Source organism: Chenopodium album, chromosome 14, assembly GCF_948465745.1.
Source record: "Chenopodium album chromosome 14, dcCheAlbu1.1, whole genome shotgun sequence".
Lineage (NCBI taxonomy): Eukaryota > Viridiplantae > Streptophyta > Magnoliopsida > Caryophyllales > Amaranthaceae > Chenopodium > Chenopodium album.
In genome coordinates, this window is record NC_137847.1 from 31,072,483 (window position 1) to 31,097,060 (window position 24,578).

A 24,578-nucleotide genomic window follows, 5' to 3' on the forward strand; every position below is an offset into this window, starting at 1 on the left:
ACACAAGCGCCCTTTGAAAGTTAGAGACTTTGTGTTACGCAAAATAAAGGCAACCGGTAGGGCAAATGAGCTTGGAAAGCTGACTCCTAATTGGGAAGGCCCCTACCGGATCTTTGAGGAAGTAAGAGTCAGCACCTACCGCCTGGAGACACCAAACAGTAGGCGGCTGCCCAGAACTTGGAATGTAGACAATCTCAAAAAGTACTACTTCTAAGTGTTGTAAATTTTTGTAAATAGAAAGCCTATCCATGAAAAAGCTGTTTTCTGTTTCCAAATCATGTTATCTATTCCTCTATATACATGCGTCCTATCATATCTGCCACCTGTTTGATATAAAGACGGTACACCTCCGCCCAAAAAATTAAGATTAGAATTGGAAGTTAAACACTAACGTCCAAATAGCGTAAGGCCAATGGCAAGATAATAAACTAAGCACAAAAAGGTTTAGTAGCTATATAACCGTCTTTTGAAAGAGACATGAGGCCAGTGGCCGGATGGTTACACATTTTATAAATTCGCCTACTCCAATGTAAAATATGGCGTCCGGCGACGCTCCTCCGGGTGTTATCGTCGCAGAGGGCATTCTATCGTTTGCTCTACCAGCACATACAGACGACAAAAATTGAACGACCTGATTGGTCAACTCATAGCCGTCTGACCAGGATAATCTATAGAACGACTAAGACAACGAAAGCCGGATGTTCAACACATCAGCCGGCAATCAACCGAAGTTCTAACTTAGATTACTTCTTGAAATTATACAAGTCTTCCCAGTAGGGGCAAACAGACATTGAGTATAATTAGAGAATTAAATTATGGCCATCAACCTACACAGACGGCCAATTTTAAAATTGGCCCAAGGAGGATAACTAAGCCTCAGAAACCCATTTGAAATGGGGTAGGCATATAAGGCCGCTTGGAAGATATAGGACCGCCTGTTATTATAATAAAAGAATAGCAGGCGGACCAATGCAAAATTTACATTCTAGTTTATGCAACTTGTAATATTTGTAGCATGAACAGTCATCCGACTATGACAAAGAGGTCAAATAATCGCTTGCATTCGGCACCGGTTGCTCAAGTGGTCGGATGCGCGCTTGGCTTGGGGCAATCACCTTAGTGATTGATTGACTTAGATTTCAGTCATACCCTTTTTAGGTATCACAAAATTTCCAAAGTCAATCAACCAACTTGTAAACCCAAGCGCACAGCCGCCCAGGGGCAAGAACATCCGGTATACCTTTCAAATTTAAAACACAAGTATTAAAAACCGACCTAATGGCCGGATGATGCATCATTAAAAAACTGACCACTTGGTCAGGTAAAATTGAAGTTAAACTGTTAACCGGCTATACAACCGGTGAGAGAAAGAGAAAATTGTTGAGTAACTCGACCCCACGGTCGGTAAAAAGACAATCATACTCGGCACGCAGGTCAAAAATGTATCTGAAAAGGCCATTTGGCCGTAGAAAACTCAATCTAATCGGCTTCGGGAGAGGACTCAGCTTCATTTTCATCCGCTACCTCATCGTTGGTCGGATGTTGCTCGTTGCCCTCCTTAGCCTTGTCCTCTTCTTGGATCTCCTCGCCGCCATCTGCCCCCTAGTCTCTCTTTGTATCCAGCTCATCCGTAGCTTGCTCATGACAATACTCCCAAACGGAGTAATCGTCATTGGGGAACAAGGACTTCCACGCCATCTTCATGCGAATGACGCAGTTGACTTCATTCTCCTGAATGAGCTGCTTCTTCTCTTCCTCAACCCTGGCGGACCATTTGGACGTGAGCTGCTTCTCTTGATTGGCAAGTTTGTGTTGCAACTTCTCATTCTGACGTTTGAGACTATCCGTCTCTTTGCCAGCATCTTGAAGCTTCTCCACCTTTTCCTTAGCCGCTTTCATCTTAGCTTTTAGCTCAGTCACCCTCTTTTAGGTCGCCTCCAAATCTTTCTTCACTTGCAAATTTGCAGTCACCTGTGAGTATAGGATATCTTGGGTCAACAACTCAGTCTTATTTACATCATACATGGCTTTGTCAAGATTAGAAGCGGCCCTTAGGTTGGCAGCTCTTACCTCTTTCTGCTTGTTGCTGAATGGTTTTTTAAGACCATTTACTCGCAGCATGGCCTACATCCAGCCAAAAGGAAAGGGCAGTTAGTATACAGTCGGTAAAGGCGAAAATTGGGAAATAACCTAAAGAAATTACCTCTGCCAAATTTGCAAGGATAACATCAAAGTTCAGGGAGCCGACTCCTTTGATAGAGTCGCGTTGTTCAGCAGATACGGCAGCGATCATATCCTTGGCGATCTGCTTTACATCCGGCACCTGGGGGGCATTTGCACAATCAACACTTGGTGAGAGGCTGACATAGATCTGGCCAATAGACCGTCTGGCTTCAGAGCTGGTTGGTGAATGACTATAAGTCTTAACCCTACAAGGGTAAGGCGGAGGTACCTTGGATAACGACCAGATCCTGGGCGTGTTTGTCCTTCCGTTTGTTGGAAAGACCGCCTGGAGAGCCGGTAGCCCCAGTCGGAGGTTTTTCCCTAGTTGACTTGGACTCCTCCGCCTACTTCAGAGCAGCCATGGCAGCCGGCGATTTTTCGCCTGTAGAAGGATGGGATCCGAATTGGCTTGCAGACGGCTTATGAGCAACCGTCTTTCTCCTTTTGGTCGGCATCGGATCCTCATTCGGAGCTGGCTGCTTTGGGGGCTTTTTCCCAAGGGTTGGTAGCACAGGCGGTTTCACCGACCCTTCCTGAAAAAATACAACTTAGAAACGGAAGCGTGGAATTTGAAAAGTCCAAAAGAAAGTTGGCGGATGTAGAAGAACTTACATGCTCAAGCTGCTCTTTTCTGAAAATCTAGCTCTTCTGCCGAACCATCCAGTGGTAAGCAAAGGCGGCGCTCCCTGACTTCTTGTTGGGGTCTAATTGAGACATGGCTTCCTCTGCAAAAGGCCGAATGAGATGTTAGCAACAAAAAAAAAAAAGCTACGCAAAAGACTCATGCGGCTGCCCACATCTTCCCTTTTCACTACTCAGGCCACAGGCGGCCAGGTAGAAGTGATCAGTTAACCAGTCGAACTCTGGGATATAACTTTTTAGGGTTATTTCTTTCTCAGTTCCCCCCTTAACAGTTTTTACTTCAAATTTAAATAGCCCAGGCATCAAAATTTGATCCCAGCCTTCATTAGATACAGGCGGGAGGATGGCTTTCTAACCCAGCAGATACGGATTTTGATTCCAGGAGTTGAATTTTCTGTTCCGGATGGTGTCAGGGGAGGAGATGATATAAAACTTGTTCCTCCAATCCTTCCACTTAATTTCTTTCCCTAAAGTCATCATGTAACCTTTGTTACATGACAAAGTGAACCATCCGGGACCGGCTGATTTGGGAGCCTTGCTAAGGTAATGCATATGGGCGAAGGCCTCAAAGCTAGGCTCAACACCCTGCATCTTGTATGCGGATACGAACCCTAATATATTAACCCAGGAATTGGGTGCTAGTTAACACACCCCCAAGCGGTACCCATCCAGAATCCTTTCAATAGCCGGATATAACGGGAACCTAAGGCCCTCCTAAATTGTAGCCGCATAGCACCCAAAGCACGAATCCCCATAGCTCTGGTCAAGCGGCTAGACGACTGCGTCGTTGAGGGCAGGGACGTTTATTTTGTAGCCGGCTCCCATAACATAGGTATCCCGGATCTCTTCTAAATTTTTCCGCATGGTCCTTTGGGTAGATGCGGATATATGGGTGAAGTATGGGGTGTATCTTTCTTGAAGAGAAGAGGAAGTCTCTTCCTGGCCACGCTCCACAGAGGCGGCCTCCTCTTTAGATACCTCTTCAACATTCTCAAGCGGCCCCTCTTCACTTCTGGGACCGCATGTGTAAGCATTTGACTGAGATGAGCCCTCTTCAAAGCCGGATGTCTCATCACTCGAGTCACTCCCCGATTCACTAAAGATGGAGTCATCCAACGTCATGGGGACGCCTGATGGATAGTAGGAGACTTCGCTCCTAGGCACCCTGATAGGACTCTCGTCCTCTTCATCACTAAGCGGCCAAGCTGTCCTCTTTGTCCTAGCCATAGTGTCCTGCACAGACACATACGGATTTGTTAGAGAGTGTAGTTCAGGACAGGCGGCACTCCTAGTTCTAGATTAAGCCTTCCAGGTGACCGGCTGACAGCTATCCTAGGCCGTGTCGTGTGTGTTTGTGATACAATTTCTAAGGAAGCAAACACAGGCGGAAAAAAGTGAAATGAAAAGAGAGAGAAAGAGCAAGTGGTTACCTTGAAAAGGTACTGCTGAAAGTCGTTCAAACCGTCTGAGTCAAGTTGCAAAAAGCAGGCGGCAGGCGAAATCCTTATCTAAAGAAAGTCAAAGATTCTCTCAGATTCTCTCAAAGATTTTTTGTAAATTAGCGAAAAGGAGAGGGGCAAATGTTTATTTATAGAGGGGTAATTCCAGGGACACCTTGGTAATTTTCCCAGAAGGTGAACAGTAAAATCTGTTCCACCAATTATTGAGGGACAAGTGATGCCACGTGGTCTGCCACATCACATTTGTGAGGGGCAAATGTTTTGGGGAAAATTACCCCGCCACGTGGGCCACTTAAAATAGGACACATTTCCACCTAGAATTGGTTCAAAAGAGGCCAATAGCTGCATGACACGTGGAATCCACTGTCAAGAGAAGGAATGGCGGCCTTCATAGGCCCAATTCCCAAAAAGCCGCCTAAAACGCGGGCAGCCCATCAACTCTAGGTCAAATGACCTATGTAAGGGCACATTTTCCCAATGACCCTATAAATAGGGAGACTTCCCCCAAGCAACCGGAGTCTCTGTTGTTTTGCAGGTACAGACGCAGTCGGATCAGTCCTTGAGCTGTAACTCTCCGGAGGGACAAAAACACCCAAAACACATTGTAATTGCTAATGACACGAACGATTGATTTAGGAATTGCAATTAACGATTGGTTTGTATTGTGATTCACTTAGTTTGTTATTCGTAGAGACATCTAGCTTAACGATTAGGAGATAGCTCTTTGATTCCAATTGATTGCTTTTATCATTAGTCTTCATAACCTTTGATTGGCATGTTTGTCCTAAGTTGTTGCAATTGTCATCATTACTTGTTGATCCCCATTCCTAGTGTTTTATTTCCTTGGTTGTTTGTTTTGTTAGTTGTTAGTATTACCTCTTATCTTTGGCTTTGACCTAGCTTAGACGCCCAAATTAAAAGCATTTGAACATTACCGTTCCTTTGGGTTCGACCCTTAACTTACCTCTATACTTGTATTTAGGTTTGTTAAGTGTTTATAAATTTAGTTTGACTTAGGGAGGATTAGTCAACGACCTAGTCTTTTCTCCTCGTCAGCTTAGCTTGGTTTTTTAAAGTCTTTAGTTGAATAGCTCATGCTCTCTTTTATCCTAACTTGAGTCTAGTTTTTGACTGAGTTAAACTTGAGCTCATAAAACAGCCCAAATAGACTGAGCATGCTGCTGCTCTTGGCTTACTCACTAAAGCAACTTTATAATAGAATCACATTTTGGAACTGATAAGATTCATGTCCTTATCTGAATGTCATAATTTGTTCTCACTCTTGATTATAAACTAATACTCACAGCGGATTTAATAAAGCTATTGGACTGCTAAAGATTAGTATCAGAAATAGTAAGGTAGCAAGCTAGATAAAAAATTCTCTCTGAATTTTATCTCTCTGAATTTTATCGCTCTGAATTTTATATCTTTAAAAGTTCAGCCAGTTTTCATGGTAGAAATTCAGTCTTTAGGTGCTGTAATTGGTGTCAGTATTGAAGGTTGAAGCCTTCAAGTAGGAGAAGATTGAAAGATAGGTTGTTTTAAAAACTTGGGTGAGGTTGACATATGTTTGAAAGGGTGGATTTGTGAGTTAGAGGGTGGATTGTTTAGTGTTGAAATTGGAATTTTATGGGCTAAAGAAATGGGTGGAAAATGTGCACTACTATTTAGCATGATTTTCTGATGCTGCAAGACCTGCCATTGGCATATATCCTATGTTTGTTGCTTAATTTAATTGAGAAGATAGAAAAGAATATGTTGTACGGAGTAGTAATATTCCTAATTCCCATTTTCATTTTAAGCAAAAATGGCCATTGAGTTCCTGTTGTTTGGAACATGGTAACGTGTAACAGTTTTTCATCTTTGAGTGCCTGGTTCTTAGTTCTTCTGTAGTTATATAATAACACCTGGTGTCTAGTGACATATATACCCTTGCCACTTCGTTGTCTATAATATTTTTATCAATTTACTGTAGCTTCGTTTGGTGAATATTTCGGCTTGTGTCGTGAAAATTCTCTCTGATTTCTATCATTACAGGCTTTGCAAGATAAAAAATTAAAGGGGCAGCTTGCTGTTAAAGAAGAGTAGTATAAACGCTCTGCAAAAATAGCAGCGAAATGTTGAAAAGGTCACCTTTTGAAACCTTTTTATGTACTGAAACTCTTCCCCACTTATTTTACTTTTGAATCTATTCTTGCCTTTAAATACAATTTTTCATGCGTTTTGTTGCCTTTACTTTCAGGCTGGTTTGATTAACAAGAAGCTCAGGGTTCATCAGTTTGATTTCTTGTTGTGAATCCAATCTTGCTGCTCACGATGGCCACCTGTATTCTTGGAGCTTCGAGGTATTTGATTTCTTGCCTTTTTTTCTTCTTCTTTTAATTGTTATGTTTTGATGTTTCGATTATAATTTGATCAAATCATGTGAGTAAGAATTATGATTTGATTGATTTTAAGATAAGCTAATTATGTTATGAATTGTGATTTTCTATATCTAAATTTGATAGATTTTCTATTATATTGATCAAGTATTACAATTATAAATTTGGCAATTGATAACCACTGAGTTAAGAATAAATTTAATGGTGCATGTTTTACCTGTACATGTTTTATAGTTCCTTATATATATATATATATATATATATATATATATATATATATATATATATATTCTTAATCTATCTACGTGCAATAAGATATGTGATCGAGAGGTGGATTCTAGGTCGTTGAAACTAAAATTCCTCCAATCAAACTAATTTATAACCAAACCTACACCTAGTAATAGGGCAAGTTCGGGTCGAACCACTAGGAATGGGGGGAAGTTAGCTAGTGCCAAAGTCAAGCTATTTCGAAGCGTAAAAGGTAGTGTAGGTTATCTAAGTTCAACTAAATAACAAAGTAAATCACAAAGTAAATCAATATATCAAGACACTAGGGATTTAGGATCCACATATTCTTGCAATGGACACACACTAATTGGGTTGGAGATTGATTAATTCAAGTATTGCGAGGGAAGAAAGACAATGCAATCAAAAGAGCTCAACAAGCTATCTCCTAGAGGTCTAACTAGCGCCAACTACGAAAGACTCTACTAGGAACGTCACAAACCAAGCTAGATCGATAAATGTGAGCTACAAATCAATGGTCCGTATCAATGTAGGCACACAATGCAATCTAGTGTGACAGTTAAAGTTAGCTACTCTTTAACTAATCACACACATGCACAAAATCAATCAACCAATTTAATCACAATGCTAAATCAATCAAAAATTCCCAAATAGCTATGATCCATCACTCAAACATGCTTCACCACATCCCTAGCAAGTAAACTACTCACAATCCATGGAAGAAATCAAAATCAAACCTAAGCTAATCAACAAATTCATCATCATCATTTCAATCAAACAAATTCAATCAACTAATCAACAAACTTGAACAATCAACAAACAATTGAAATCAAAAGCTAAAGATTGCATTAAAGTAAAAGAAATCCTTACAAACATTGGTGAAATCAAAGGAAAATGTGCTTAGAATCATCAATCATCAATCATCAACCATGAATTTCTCTCTCTAAAAATCTAAGAACAAGTGTTTCACTCTCTAAACTTCTACCAATTGATTCTTTAAAACTACTTCTAAAAATGAATTCTCTCTCTAAAAATAGAAGAAAAGTCTATATATAGTAAAACTAACAAAGAGAAGTTAGTTAGATCGTCCAAAATAGACCCGTACAGGCGCGACCTTCTTCAAGAGGATGCACGGCCGCGCAAAAATGGTTACGGAATAGGGGGAGCAACAGGTGCTGCCGCGCCTGGGCCACGCACGCCCGCGCCACCAGGTCGTGCGCCTGCACCATCATCACGCGCGCCCACGCCTAGGAACAGGGATGCTTCTTCCCCTTCATCTTAACGCTCCTTGAGCGCTCTACTTGGTGTGCTTGATGAATACGGAGCATGGCAGAACCTAAAACACCTCGACGGTGGGTTCAACACCAAAATTGGTGCCCCCACATCTTGAATTCACATCCTAAGGTCAATTGGAACTTGCACATCTCCACACTTGGGCTTCAAATGGAAGACACTAGGCATCCTAATGAATGCAAACTCAGGAAGAAGTCTTGGGAATCCTTAGACAACGATCTTAACCTGAAAATGAAAGAAAACAAACAAATAAAGGGAAAAAGACAAGATAAACAAAGAAATGCATGAAAATGGAAAATCAATTAAGGAAAGTGCAAACTAAAGAAATAAAGAGCAATACTAAGGAAAAAGGAAAGAAAAGAGCTATAAAAGCAATCTAAAATCACCCTAAAAGAGAACAAATGAGTGCCATAAATGACACTCATCAATATGATGGGAAAGCTGCTACCTATTAATCACTATATGTACATGTACATGTCAATTTGTAGTAGCTGCTGTTTATTTCCAACAGGTGTGTAGTTTCTGTCATTGTGTGTGCTTAAATGGCTTTTTTAGTATGCCTGCTGCTGCTGCTTGTGATGTGTGAGTAGAGGTCACATATGTGTATGTTTGTGTGTGCTTAAATGAGTAGATATAATGTTGAACTTGAACAAAATCAAGAGGGAGGTAAGCTATTTGAGGTGAGAATGGGCAAGTAAGCTATTTGAGGTGAGTGCGGGCGAGTAAGCTACCTGACAATGAACCTGGATGAAGGCGAGGGGAGAGGGGCACTCTCTCTTTTTTATTAAGTTTCTAAGTTTTATGGTTGCCAACTTTTTGTTTTCTTCGGCCGTGTAACTTAGCTCTACAACAATCTACGCTTTCTCCAGCAAGTCTAAAATCTAACCCACCTATTCTCATTTTCCCATTTTTTTTACAACCTTATGCGCTTTCGCCTGCAAGTTTGAAACCTTACCATCTTACATAAGAGATTTTAAGTTGAGAAATGCACCACCACAGCCCTCATACTTTGGTAGGGGACAGCTTATACTCCTATTTTCCTTAGCTTTGCATTCTATTTTTGCCTTATTTTGATTAAAATGTAACCCAATAGCATTGCTTCATGTGCTTCCTCCGATATAGCAGAAGTATCTACACCTCTAGCTGGTTCCTTTGGTTGGCCACGACCAGTTTTGCTTCTAGTTCTTCTTCCTGATTGGACAGAAACATCTTTATTTTCATAAGTCCCCTTCTAAACCTCTATCACTGTATTCTATTATCACCTCTTCACTAATTTGCAGTCCTCCTACAATAATTTGCTGGCAACAATTGACACACAGATCGTGACACTCTAGAAGCTTATGTGATAGTCAACAATATTTTGTTTTAATGATTCAAGTGCTTATGAAGGTTCTCTCAATCAATATCTGTACTATATTACTAAATATGGATTGTCATTGGATATATATGTAGTGTAATGTGAATAGTTAATTTAGTTAATCTGGTGTGTCTATACTATATTACTAGATATGGATCTTCGTTGGATATATGTTGATGACCGAAGAAAGAGTGAATACATCGATGGTGTCGAGGAGTTTTGTAGGATTGCTGTAGAGCATAAAAGAACTTCTGAAGCACCCTCAATCTTTTGTCCATGCCGTGATTGCAATAATGTGAAGTGGTGGGCCTATATTAAGAAGATTGAGAACCATCTAATTGTTCGTGGTTTTATGTCTGATTATAGCATATGGTATTGGCACGGTGAAAAGTTATATTCTTCTCTTAATTCATCTACCGCCAATGATTTTGAACTTCAACATAATGATTCCTTGGATTGTGACAATAATGATGAAATGGATGAAGGAGATCAAATTGGTGCGATGTTCGATGGACTAGGTGGTCATGTGACTGAAGTGTCACGTATGTTTGAAGGTGTTTCTAAAGTTGCTAAGACACCATTGTACCCAAGTTGTACAAAGTATTCCAAGCTTTCTGGGGTCTTAACGTTATTCAACTTTAAAACGAAAAGTGGTTGCACTGACACGAGCTTCACATCTTTATTGGAAACATTGTTTGATATGTTTCCCGAAGGGCGAAGGGAATGACATTCCTAAGTCTACTTATTTTGCCAGAAAGCTGATGAATCCCTTAGGCTTAGAGTACTATAAAATTCATGCTTATCCCAATGATTGCGTTCTTTACCGAAAAAAGCATGAACACCTTGACTCTTGTCCGAAATGCGGCGTGTCGCGCTATAAGTGTGAGGGTGCAAGTAAGAATTGCAAAAATTGGCCGCCAGCCAAAGTGTTATGGTATCTTCCAATAATACCAAGGATTAAGCGTCTCTTTTCGATTAAGAAAGATGCTAAAAACCTGGTGTAGAATGATAAAGAGAGGAAAAAGGATGGATACATTAGAAATCCTGTTGATTCTTTGCAGTGGAAGCATATTGATGGGACATATCCCGAGTTTGGTAAAGAACCACGGAACCTTCGGCTTGCACTAAGTACAAATGGTATAAACCCGTATGCACTCTTAGTAGTCAACGTAGCACTTGGCCTGTTCTTTTATCAATATATAATTTGCCTCCTTGGTTGTGTATGAAGCACAAGTACATCTTGTTGGCACTCTTAATATCTGGGCCTAAGCAACCTGGAAATGACATTGATGTCTATTTGGCACCTCTTGTTGATGATTTGAAGTTATTGAGGGATGAAGGTGTTCCAATGTTTGATGCATATACAGGTTCAAATTTTACCCTAGGTGCCATGCTTTTTTGTACTATTAATGATTTTCCAGCTTATGGGAATTTGTCGGGGTACAAAGTTAAGGGGAAAAAAGCATGCCCTATTTGTGAGGATGACATGATAATTACGTGGCTGCCTCATTCAAAAGAGAATGTTTACTTGCATTATAGAAGGCTCCTCCGTTGTGACCATCCTTATCGTAACAAGAAAAAAAAATTCAACGGGTGTGTCGAGAAAGGAATAGCTCGTGAGACTTTGACCGGAAAGGAGGTGTTTGAGCGAATTAAAAATTTTACTGCAGTTTTTGGGAAGGGTGTCAAACCTAAACCCAAAGAGAAAAAGAAACAGAAGAAGGGTATCCAAACTAAGCAAGATGAGGTTTTGTGGAAAAAGGTGTCTTTGCTCTGGGGACTACCGTACTGGAAGGAATTACTAGTTAGTCATTGTCTCGATGTTATGCATATCGAGAAAAATGTTTGTGATTCAATTATCGGGACATTGCTAAATATATCTGATAAGCAAAGGACACACTTGATGCGCGTAGAGATTTGAAAGATTTTAACATTCGTCCAAATTTATGGGCGGAGGATAAAAAAGTTGCGAAAACAGTCTTATATGCCTAAAGCTTGCTATACATTGTCTAGAGAAGAGAAAAGGATATTCGGCGAGTGTTTTTATGGGATCAAGGTACCTACAAGGTATTCATCGAACATTAAGCGTCTAGTTTCAATGAGTGATAAGAAATTGATCGGTACAAAGTCTCACGATTATCATGTCATGATGCAAGTAATGTTGCCCATTACACTTCGAGGTCTTTTGCCAAAATGGGTAATCATACTATTGTGAAGTTTTATTTATTCTTTAATGCCATATGCAGCAAGGTGATTGATCCTGAAAAGCTTGATGATATGTAAAAAGATGTTATTAAACTATGTGCAAATTCGAGATGTATTTTCCACCTTCCTTTTTTGACATAATGGTCCACTTAATTGTTCATTTAGTGCGAGAAATCAAGGAATGTGGGCCTGCTTTTATGCGATGGATGTACCCTTATGAGAGAGAGATGGGAACTTTAAAGGATAAGGCTACGAATAAAGCACAACAAGAAGGCAACATTATTTGAGGTGTTATGACAGAGGAGGCTGGTAACTTTTGTGCTTATTTCTTGGCTAAGGCTAAAGATATCGGAGTTCCTAAATCTCGTTATGAGGGTAGACTTCAAGGGCAGGGCACAATTGGTCGTAAAATGGTTAAGCCTCCAAGTGAAAGATTCCAGAAAGCTCACCTTTACGTTCTACAAAACCTGTCAGAAGTACATCCATATGTAGAGAAGCATATTAATGAAATTAAATGTCAAAATCCCAAGATTGGGAAGTATGTATTAATGCAAGAACATAATCATTCATTTATTCAATGGTTTCACAGTGAAGTGAAGTCTGAATTAAGACAGCCAAATAATAACGTTTCTGAAACGATTAAATGGTTGTCAAGAGGTCCACAAGTATTTGTCACCGTTTATGAAGGTTACGACATCAATGACTATGGTTTCTACACTTGTCGTCAAGATGACAAGAGTGTTCAATAGAATAGTGGTGTGATGGTTGTGGCTTCTTTTACAGAGTATTCAAGTGCCAAAGACATTGGCCAATTGATGTAACACAAGCTTATTATGGAGTTATTCAAGAAATATGGGAGTTAGACTACGTCGATTTCATAGTTCCTCTATTTCGGTGCAAGTTGGCTGACAAGCGATGTGGTAAGAGAATATATGACATTTTTGGCTTTACTTTGGTGGATTCTGGTCGTTTCAATCATGGTGAAGAGCCCTTTGTTTTAGCATCACAAGCTAAACAAATTTCCTACATCTTAGACAACATTGATCCTCAATGGCATGTAGTTGTATATTAATGAGTAATTAATATTATATCTTAATCTTGACTGAACCCTTCGGGTCACACCCAATCAACAAACGATCCGACACGACGAATTAATTCGGAAGGAATTAATGAGTCTGTTGAGTAATTATTATTTAGAGGTCGGAAATCGAGCTTGGAACGTCGAAACCGAGCGTTGTAATTCGAGTCAAATTAATTAAAGACGAGACGGTAAAATCACTAATTACTCAACAATTTACCTAAAATATCCCTAGCATAGAAATGCCCCGAGCAAACCGAGTGTTAGGGGCAGAATGTGCTTAGAGCACATACCTAGCACACACCAAGCTACACACATTACAGCAATAGCCCGCATGTGCGTGAGTGGCCTGCTGCGCTTGTGTGTGGGGCAGTGTGCTAGTGCGTTGGTGCTGGCGTGCCAAGCACAACACAACCATCTAGCAACGTAGCTTGCTGGGCTGTGTGTGTTGGCATTGGCACAACATCAGGCCTCGGCCAGCAGCTCGCACTTATGTGCGTAGCTTGCTGGGCCTAGGCAGCAGTTGCGCACCATGCTGCCACGCGAAGGCCAGCAGCAGCTAGCTGGGCCGAGGCAGCAGCCCACACCCGAGCTTCCTTGATGCCCAAGTGTGGGTTCCACGTGGCAGCGGGTGATTAGGGTAGTGTGAGTGTAGGAGGCCGGTTATGGGGAGTGCTTGGGGATCAAGTTTGGTTCCCCCCTTTCCTTGTGGCCCTTACCTAACCCTTCCTTTAAATGTGCCACTTGTTGATTAATTAGTTGTTGGATATTTAATTTTATTTTAGATTTAAAAATAAAGAAAGAATGTTGATTTTACCAACTCTCCCACATTGATGGGAAAGAGGATTTCACTAATGAGTTTCCCTATAAATACCCAACTTGGGTTATGGGAAAACTGACTTGAGTAAGAGTTAGAAAAGGCATCTCCATTGAGAAAACCTTTACACTCATAATTACTCGAGTAGTTTGGTCGGACTTGGCTAACCTCCAAGTAATAGACCTAGTCGGTGTCGTATTGTGGGTAGATACTGTAGGAGGTTTTCGCCCGTTGTAAGACTTATGCTTTCTCAAGTAAGAGCTCGGTGAACGAGCGAAGCACGCTTTACATGTATTTTCGTCTCTCCTTAATTCTTGTTAATTATGTCTTTTGATTATATTAATTGTGAGTTTAATCGTGGCTCGGGTTTTATTTTTCGTGATGAGTCGGACTCATCAAAACCCAACAGCGGTATCGGAGCCTTGCTCATTTAGTTTTATAATCATGATTTTCAAGGTGTTTTTATGGATTTATTTTTCTAGTTATAGATTACTAATTAGATTAGAAGCTCGGTTTTATTAATTTTAAACCCGTTTTAAAGCTAATTAAGGCCCCGAACCCATATTTTCGCCCAAAAATAATGAATTTTAGGTGGAAAAGGCGTTTTGGAAATATTCTCACCCTTTTAAGCCTGTGTTTTAGGCTAAAATCTTACCAGAAATGTCTTTTCCAAGGGATTTTTCATTTTGACGAAAATTTGAAGTCTTTCTAACCTTGAATCTTAATTACATATTTATGCTGATTAAGTATATGGTTCTTTCCTTAATGTTTCTGCATTTTTGAACCACTTTAAAGATGGTTACTTGGTATTTATTAGTGCTTGAAAGATTGGTTTATATTTTCACATAATTGCAAATCCATTGCATTAAGTGTGAAAAATTTATTCTTTGAGGCTTCTAAGTGTTAAAGATTCAATCTTTGACAATTTTAAGTGGTTAGAACTTTGAGTTACTAAATTCCATGAATTTTTAGTTGAATTTTAGATTTAGTCATGTACTAAGTTGATTGGAATCATAAAGTTTGAATCTTGTGATAGAAATTTCATCTACCTTCATATTCGAAGATATAATTTTTCAAGGATTGACAAGTTAAAGTTGGAATCTTTATTTCAATATTTGTGTTCATAATTCCAACTCCCCTTTGTTTTGTCAAAATCTCATGATTAACATAAATTAATTAAATTAATAATGAGTAATTGCCCTTGTTTATTTTATTACACCAAGTTGAACCAATTTTATTAAAGAATGGTTCTTGGAAATAATTTTGGTTATGTGCACCTTGATGATTTTTTATTTAAGTTGGACTTGTAATAATTTTTCATTTTTGCGTATTTTATTAATTCTAAAATGAATTTGGAATTAATTATTTAGTCACGAATAATTTGCGTAAAAATCCCGAGGCTATGGTACGAAAATCGAGGCAAAAGCCTCCCTTGGCTAGCCGAGCTGCATAGCAGCACGCCATGTGGCTGCTAAGGGGCTACCTCGTGTGTGTGTGCCACATTGCGTGGCTGTTGCTCGCTGCTAGCAGCATGGTGCGCCAGCCAGCAAGCAAGCAGCAGCATGGCGCAGAAGTAGCATCGTGTTGTGCGCGCATTGCTGGCCGTGGCATGGCTGGTGCGAGCTTGAGCCTTGTGGTGCGGGGGTATGCTATGAGTATATGCATCTTAGTGCGTTGCGAAGGGGCAAGCAGCCTTGCGTGTGTTGCCTTCCACCTTGCTACCCGTAGCAAATAGGCTCGGCCTAGCTAGTGTTACGTGGTGTGGTGCGGGAGCACGCACAAAGTCGCATTGCCCAAGGAGTGCTAGGCACCCTTGGCTAGCAAAGGTGCGCACTAGCTAGTCTAGGTGCGCAAAGCATTTGCGTGCGGTTGGCTACGTGTTTGCTTATTTTGCCGTTATAATTATTCTAATTAATTTAAATATTTTGGTTTTAATTATTTTAATTAAATTTTTAAGGCTAGGCCTCGGTTTTGAGCGGCATTGGCAAAATTTTATTTTGGCAAAATTTTGGGTTTACCGACTTAATTAAGTTGGATGCGGAATTTAGTGGGAGCTTCAATTTTAATTGCGCAAAATTACATAATCGGTTAAACAATTTTGACTAGTTTTAATTTGGCGTGTTAATTGGATTAATGACCTAAATTGGTTACTAGTTTACGCGTGTTTGTGCATTGTTACATGTTTATCGTTGTAAAATGCATGGGTCATTCACAAATAGTGAATGGATGAATTGAATGTATATTCTCTCGCAGGTTTTATAAAAATGGCAATTAGTGGGGTCCAATTAGGATAGAAAATACGGACTGCGTTCCGTGATGTATTTTTGTAAATCTAAATATGGTCTGCGAACCGTTGAGTATTTTTGTACCTTAATATTTAGAATAGTCCTAATAGTAGATACTAGTGTTTGCATAGTTTTGGTCATGTCTTGAAGACGGAGGTTCTTGGAAGACGAAGCCATGAAATTGCAAAAGACGTCCTTTAAAGACTTGGAAATTCAAGGAGTCATGCTAGTTGCCAAATGCATCATTATTTAGGTTTTTAATATATATTTATGACTATAAATATGTGAATTATATGTTAGATGCATGTTTAAGATTTCGAATGTTGCAATGATTAATTAAGTTCACTTAACTCAACAAACATAGAAACCCTAGGTCCCTAAAATATTGTGTAAAAATGCCATTCCAAAACAACACTTATCGACCTATTGAGAGTAGCGATGGGCTACTCCAAAGCGAGGCATCACTATTACTCCCTAGGATACGTAAGGCATACCGGGTATGCAAGTTGGTTTTGGTTATACTTAACGATATGAGTGATAGAGTCCTAACATGTCGTGGCAAAGTGGATAAGCTGTTGAGAGAGCATTGGATGCGACGATTTATCCAACCAAGAGTGGCTTGGAGCCATTAGAAAAGAGTTTCTTACCTTAGAAGATTGAGTGTTAAGACAAGCCAAAGCATGCTTAACCACTCATTGTTTCTTTGGATCTTAGAATCGACTTATTCTCACCAAATAGGGACAATTTTGATGTATGAATAAGACGTTTAAATAAGTTTAACTAAAATGCATGATTTCAATCTTATTTAAATATTATGAATGGTTTTTCATTTCAAATTCTTTCAATTGTAGAATCATGTCTTCAACTAACAACAACAACCTAATGTGCCCAGAACTTCCCGAAAAGTTACCATTTTGCTTGAATTTGGTGAACTTTAAGGAATGGGTAGAAGAACTCCGAAAGACCCTCCGAAATTGCTACCTAGAGCACATTCTTGACATACCCATCCCGAGTTTCTACTCAAAGGGGTTATGAGCGATGAGGCTCATGAGGAGTGGAGTTGTGATTGCAAAAGAGTCTTACAACTTATGGCAAACTCCATCCCGAAACAATGGAAGGGGAAGTTCTCCAACTATTTTCCGGACATGCTCCTCAAAGCTCTAGAGGATATAGTCAATTTGAGGGTCACCAAGAGCATCAATGGCAACTATGATGGTCTCGTGGAGGAAGTGACTAGGTCACTCTCCAACATGAAGATCAAGCCACCGCAAGTGGGGTGCCTAGCCAAGGAGAGGCAAGAGGTATGGGGACAAGTATACAATGCTAGAATAAGACCCAGAATGTCACTTCGAGCTCACGTGCTACGAATGACAAGGATATACACTCACTTGGCGCTCATTGGCAACCCAGTGGAGGATGAGCAAGCTGCTCTCATGCTAGTGAGTTTTCTCCACTCGGGCTATATCGCATTGAAGATGCGGCTAACTGCCAATCGTGACAAACTCACTTTGATGGAGGTTATCAATGAGCTTCAAATGGCCGACCTTTGTGGAAATGATAGACTCAAGCTTTCTCTAAAGGAAAAGAGGAAGGAGTTCAAGAACAAGGAAAAAATGCAATGCTTCTACTGTAGTAGGCGGGGCTATTACAAGAGATAACGCAGCATGTACCTGGAAGATGAGGCTAAGGGAAGAGAAATCTCCACCTCAAGTATCTTCTTTATAAACTACACTTGAATACAAGCAAGGTATTAGATACCGTTAATGACTCACTATATACTTCTATTTCAGGAACCAAATGAGAAGAGCTTGCTAAGTGGATGTGGATATACAAGCGGAAGAAGAAGTTAATCTTTCCGGAAGGCTTGTAATCACATAGTTTGTCTTGACATAGAACTTGTTTAAGTTTTTGTTATCAACCATACATTGATCTTTTGACGTTAGACGTCATGGTTTTGTTTTGATCACTAGACTATGATGAGCGTTGTTTATGGCGATCAAAAGAATAAGATTTAGATTCATTTTCTTTCATCATTTTCATATAACTCTCTTAGTTTTATTTGATTTTCCATTTTTATAATTCACTTTGGTTCTCGATTAGTTTTTACGAGTTTTTCATATTTTTAGTTGATAATACATAATTTTAGTTTTAGTTTTATTTAGTTATGCTTTCTATCTTTGTTTTATTTGTGTTTTGTAGGTGAATAATCAAGTCAATTTGCTCATTTTGGGACTGCCTTGCACACGGGCATCATCTCGAGTGCACTGATGATGGGGATGCTCGGGAGCGCGGAGTTTGATCAAGCAAGCGAAGGAGCCAAGGCCTCGTGCACCACGCAGGGTTGCGCGCACGCGGCATAGGGGTGCGTGCGCGCAAACCCAGCAATGCGCGCGCGCGGCTGGTCGGTGCGTGCGCACAACCCTGTGCAGCCCCCTTCGCTCTATTTTTCTATTTATAGCTTTTGACTTTCTTTTTTATGACGAGTTAACTTTTGTTCTTGAGGTATAATTTTCCAGAAATAGTAGAGAGAGAAAGTAGAGAGAGAAGCTTAAGATTTACTTGTTTGTACTTGAATTTGATCTTAGATTTCAATTTGATCTTGAAATTCCTTCTTCAATTCAATGAAAGTTTGTAAGATTTCTTTCCTTTGATTTACTTTTAATGAAATTCTTTCTAGTTTCTTGAATTTTGATTGAGATTACATTCCTTGCTCTAGAATTTGTTGATTGATTGATTTTCTTTTAATTAAGCTTTAAATGAATATGAATTTGATTGAATTTGTTTTGTTCCTTAATTTCACCATGATTAGTGAGTAGATTAGTTGCTAGGGAGAAGGGGAAGCATGCTTGATTGATGATTTTTGCTAGTTGATGATGCTAAGTTGATTTGAATGTTGCAATTAAATTGGTTGACATAGTTGTGCATGTGATTAATTAAACTAGGAGTGATCAACCTATAAGATTAATCTAGATTGCATTGCAAATTTCAATGACATGAACCCTTGATTTAAGAATTGCTTTAATTGATTAAATTTGATTGTGATTTTCCTTGTTAGCCATTCATAGTGAACCCTAGCTTGGCTTATTGGAGATAGCTTTTGGATTCCTTTGATTGCAACTATTGTTTGTCCCTTGTGATGTTGAATTGATTAAGTGATCTATAAATTAGCATAATCATTGAGCATGCATGTGGAACCAATATCCCTAGTGTTTAGCATATTGAATTCTTCGATTTTTCTAGCTTTTTGACATCTTAGTTACCGACCACAACCATTTATATTCTTCGAATTAGCTTGACATAGGCTATAGCATCATTCCTTCTCATTCCTTTGGGTTCGACCCCTGACTTACCATATACTTGTATTAGGTTGATCGAGTGTTTACAAATTAAGTTTGGCTCTAGGGAGAGGTAGATAACGACCTACATTTTCCATTTGTCAAAATTGGCGCCGTTGTTGATATTGGTGCTTTGTTATAGTTGTTGAGTCTATTTCACCTTTATTTGAAAATACAAAAAGATTTTCTTTTAGGCTACATTTGTAGCCGTGCTACTAACAATTTCTTTTGAGATTTTATGCATAAAGCACGTGGTCATTCACTAGTGCCATTTGATCCGGAAATTGAGAGAACTATTGCAAGGTTAAAGGGTGCTAGACGATCTTGGAGCCCTAGCATTTCAATTGAACCACAACAAGAAGAACAAGCAAGAATGGGAGAAAATCCGAGAGTGGCATTGAAAGAATTGGGGATTCCCGGTGCATATAGATTTGAGAGTGGGATTGCTCCACCTACAACACCGGCAAATGATTTTGAAATAAGACCGGCAATGATCACTTTGATAGAGAGGCGACAATTTAGTGGGGCCAAGCATGAAAGCCCACTAAATCAACTCAAGGAGTTCGAAAAATATTGCAATACTATCAAGTGAACGGAATTTCCCAAGAATTCATCCACCTCAAGCTCTTTCCCTTTTCTCTCATAGGGCGCGCTTTAGAATGGCTAGACAAGGAGGTTAAGCTGAATTCTCTAAGAACATGGGACGAGGTTACCAAGGAATTTCTATCCCGTTCCTATCCTCAAAAGAAAACGGCGCAGGCTAGAGCTTTGATTCAAGGTTTCAAGCAAAAGCCAAGTGAGAGCCTCTATGAAGCATGGGAGAGATACAAAGAGTATCAAAGAGAATGTCCTCATCACGGAATTCCAACTTATCAAATCATTCAAATATTCTATGGAGGCCTTAGCCCTCAAGGAAAATCATGTTTAGATGGAGGAGCCGGAGGTCCTATCATGAACAAAACGGAAGAGGAAGTGGTGGACATAATTGAAGACGTTGTGAGGTATTATAGAGATTGGCAAGATGGAGAAAGTGAGTCAACTAGCAAGAGTAGCTCTTCGGTGTACTCGGTTGATCATCTAAATGCAATCAACAATCTATCCCCACAAACGACAAACTTGGGGAAGGAGATGTCCGCTATCAAGGTAAAGTTGGAAAGTGCTACCTACCAAGTTTCAAGTTTTCCCTCCCAATCTAAGGGGAGAGGTATGTCTTCTAATTCTCAACCCCCTCCTTCTTCTAATAACATGCCCAGTGGATGCATGTTTTGTGATGATTGTGGGTCGTATGATCATGATGTTTCTAGTTGCCCTCATGCATGTATGGATGTTTGTGATGATCAAGATGGAAATGTGAATGAGCATGTGAACTATGTGTCAAATAATCATGATTCTAGGTTTGAGAATCAAAGAGGTCAATGGAATAGGAATTACAACAATCATGGCAATTTTGACAACTATAACCAAGGTGGTGGTTATAGGAACCAAGGGAACCAAAATTCCCGAGGTAACTATAACAACCAAGGTTATAGTAGCCAAAATTATAACCAAAATTATGGTAATCATAACCAAGGTTATGGTAACCATAATCAAGGTAGAGGTAATTAGAACAATCAAAATAGGGGAAGTTTTCAAAATAATTCTCAACGGGGTCCCCCACCCGGATTTGCTCTAAAGACCCAAAATGATAATTCCTATGTTCATTCTTCTTCTTCTTCTTCTTCTTCTTCTTCTTCCAGGACTAATTTAGAGGAAGTCATTGAGAATCAAATCAAGTTGTTGAACACCTACATGGAGGTTAGTGATAAGGAATTCCATGAAGTGATGACTCATAACAAGATGTTAGAGACCCAACTCACTCAACTAGCCAATACCTTGAAATAGAATTCTAGCCCTTATTCTCTACCATCTCAAGGTCTTGACCCCAAGAAACCGGTATATTCTATCAACACTAGAAGTGGCTAAGTGTTAGAGGAGAGAGTTTCTAATAGGAGTCAAAGAAGGAGAAGATGAGTGATTCAAGTGAGGAAAAAGAGAGTAATGTGTTAAAGAAGGTGAGTAAGGAAACCAAAGAGGAAAAGAAGAGTGATGAAAAAGTGCAAGAGGAGGTGATCAAGCCTAAACTTCCATATCCCCAAAAGTTTTTGAAAAACAAGCTTGATGAACAATTTGGGAGATTTCTTGATATGCTTAAGGAAGTTCATCTTTCAATCCCTTTTACCGAAGCCATGAACCTAATGCCTAGATACTCTAAGTTCCTTAAGGAACTCTTGAGTGGCAAGAGAGAGTGTAATGAGATAGATTCGGTGGAGGTTGGGGAATGTTGTAGTGCTTTGATTCATAATGACTTACCTAAGAAAATGAAAGATTCGGGTAATTTCTCCATTCCTTGCAAAATCAATGAAAAGTTGTTCCAAAATTCTCTTTGTGAACTTGGTGCTAATGTGAGTATCATGCCTTATTCGGTATTTAAGAAGCTTAATCTAGGTGAGCTTCTTCCAACTAACATGACTTTGAAATTATCCGATCGATCTATTAAGTTTCCAAAGGGAAGAGTTGAAGATGTTCCCCTCAAGATAGGAGAGTTCACCATTCCGGTTGATTTTATTGTGCTAGAGATAGCAGAAGATGATAACATACCTATCATTCTTGGGAGACCTTTCTTAGCTACTTCGGGAGCTTTGATAGATGTGAAAGGAGGTCTTATTACTTTGAGAGTTGATAACGATAAGGCTAGTTTTGAGCTTAAGCCGATGCATGAATCTTTGTCTCTTGTGAATGTGATTATGTGTGTAAATTCCCCTCAACCTAATGATAATGTTTGTATGATTGTTCCTTCTACTAAAAAATTTCTTGAGGTTTTTGATGATGTGCCTATGAGTGTTGAATGCCAGAAGGTTAGTGAAGAGAACAAGGTGCCTTTGAAGCTTAAGGATGAGGAAGTGATTGATATTCCTCTATGGTTTGAGCTCTACCCTCAAGAAGACAAGGTTGACTCCAAGTTTGTTCATGGTGAGAAGCCGTCCACTAGAAGGAGTAAGAAGACAAAGAAGAAAAAGAAAGCTTTTAGAAAGAAGAAAATGAAGTTGAAGCAACATAAGCTTGTTTCGGAAGTTTTATCAAGTGAAAGTTCATCAAGCAACGATGTGAAGTTGCTAAGAATTGAGGAAGAGTTTGTCCCCTCTACCACTTTGAATAAGGTGGTTTTCTTTGACCCTCCATGATTTGGAAGAAGGGTCGAGCTAATGACGTTAAACAAGCGCTACCCGGGAGGCAACCTGGTTTTCTAACCCTTTTCTTTTGATTTTTCATTTTTATATATCTCTTTTATTTTTGAGAATTTATTTTATTCTTCTTTATTTTCTTGATTTTAGGTACTATGAGATTGGATCAAAGAAAATTTCCAACAATTTTGGCGTTATTTCAAGATTTCACGAGGTTTGGTTAAGTTTAGGTGGAAAAGCTTGTTGGGGTTTTATGCTTTCGTGTTTGCATTTTTATTGATTTTCTACTCTTTTTCGAATGCGCTTTCAACTATCTCATTATGCAAACACGAGAGTATATACATGGCCGAGATATTCTTGCTTGGTGCACGCGCATCATAGGTTGCTCACGCGCACCAAAGAGGTCAGAAATTTACACTAACTTTGACAAAATTTGACGGTTTGTGAACCACCCCCGTACCCCTTGGTGCGCACGCACCCCATCCATACGCGCGCGCACCACAAGGGTCAGAACTTTGGCCAGCTTTTGGTGTGTCTCAAGAGAGAACCAGCCCCCCCAACCCCTACCTGGTGCACACACACCTCAGTGCTGCGCGCACGCACCAGGTAGGCAGCGTTTTTGGCCATTTTTCAGCCCAAGCCTCGCGCCAAACCCCCCTTGCTGTCGCCGATGCGCACGCACCAACCCCTACGCCCACGCACCGTCGCCAGCAGCTCCCCTTTTTTTTCTTTTTCTTTTTTCTTCGCCCCTTTTTCATTCCTCTATCCTCCTTTCTTCATCCTATTCTCTCTCATCGACCTCCCCTTCATTCCCCTACTATTACATTGCTTCCAAAACCCATAAATCTCTTTGAAAACTCAAGCTTATTCACCCTTTTTATTATCAATTCATCACAAATTACATTAACACATCACATTTTCGAATTTTAACCAAAATATTTCCAGATTTTTAACCCAATTTCGAAATTTTTGGGTTATTTTTCGAATTTTAAAGCTTTATGTTGAGGTTTGGAACTTGTCTTTGGGTGTTCTATTTGTTCTTAAATCTTCATTTTAGGCAATTTGCAAGTAATTCAAGGCTTCATTGAGGTATAATTTCTTATTTTCTAGTCATCTTCTTCCTCATTATTCAAGCTTGAAACCCTTGTTTTTGCTTTCATGGTAGAATTCCATTGTTGCTTCTTTTAACTTGTAATTTGTGTTGAATGACGTCATTGAGTGTTGAATTAAAGCTTTTTCATAATAACTTTGTATAATTTGATTGAATACTTGAATCACCATTGTTGGTCATTTTCTCTCTCATGGGTATTCTTTATGATCGTTTTATTGCTTTGATAATTCAATGTTTGAGATTATTTTGCTCAATTTGATTCATGATTTGGTCTTTTAAAAAAAAGAAAAAAAAGAAAAAAAAACAAAACTTGTTTTTGTGAATATGAATAAAATGTTTCTGAGGCATTGCTTTTCTTTCCTCATCTTTTTGCTTTTACTTTGGACTTACTACCACTTAAACTTGCACATTGGCTATTTCTCTTCCTAAATACAATGGTTTGCACGGTTTGAGAGTATCTTTGGTTGACTTTAGGATAGGGTATGCTAAGGTAGCGGTTTAGACCTTTTGGGGCCTTGAAGCCGGATTCTTTTGGTTTGTTGTAAGACGGAGTTGCTTCCTTTGGTGGATCTGACAACTTTAGTAAGTTTTTGCTACTTCCGTGTGAGGATTTTTCTTTTTCAGGCCTTCATCATTTTTGATTCTGCGGCGTGGATCCTTCACCTTTGCATACCTAATCTTGAATCTTGACTCATAATTCTCAGACACGAGACCGAACCAACTAGGAAGGACAAAGGCCATTTTTCGGGGTGGTAATTTTTCATTTCTAGGATTTTCTTCTTTCTTTTTAGTTCTTTGGGTTTACATTTACCATCTTGCTAACCATTTGAGCCTTTCCCCTTCTTTTCAAGCCACATCTTTAGAATTTTGAGCCTTTTGTTTCTTTTTGTTCCATTCTTGGTTTTTGTGAAGCAAATGGTCATG

The 24,578-nt window shown here is 39.5% G+C and overlaps 1 long non-coding RNA gene and 1 other non-coding gene across 2 annotated transcripts; one reads left to right on the forward strand and one right to left on the reverse strand.

The window, feature by feature from the left end:
* The first annotated feature begins 6,362 nt into the window (after nucleotides 1-6,362).
* LOC145579139 (uncharacterized) lies at nucleotides 6,363-18,523 on the forward strand. The gene is made up of 3 exons (XR_014099042.1): nucleotides 6,363-6,453; nucleotides 6,568-6,670; nucleotides 18,187-18,523. It is a non-coding gene; the product is annotated as an uncharacterized LOC145579139 (long non-coding RNA).
* A 1,556-nt stretch (nucleotides 18,524-20,079) lies between these two features.
* Nucleotides 20,080-20,185, reverse strand: LOC145580323 (small nucleolar RNA R71). Its single transcript, XR_014099389.1, has one exon. It is a non-coding gene; the product is annotated as a small nucleolar RNA R71 (small nucleolar RNA).
* Nucleotides 20,186-24,578: the final 4,393 nt, after the last annotated feature.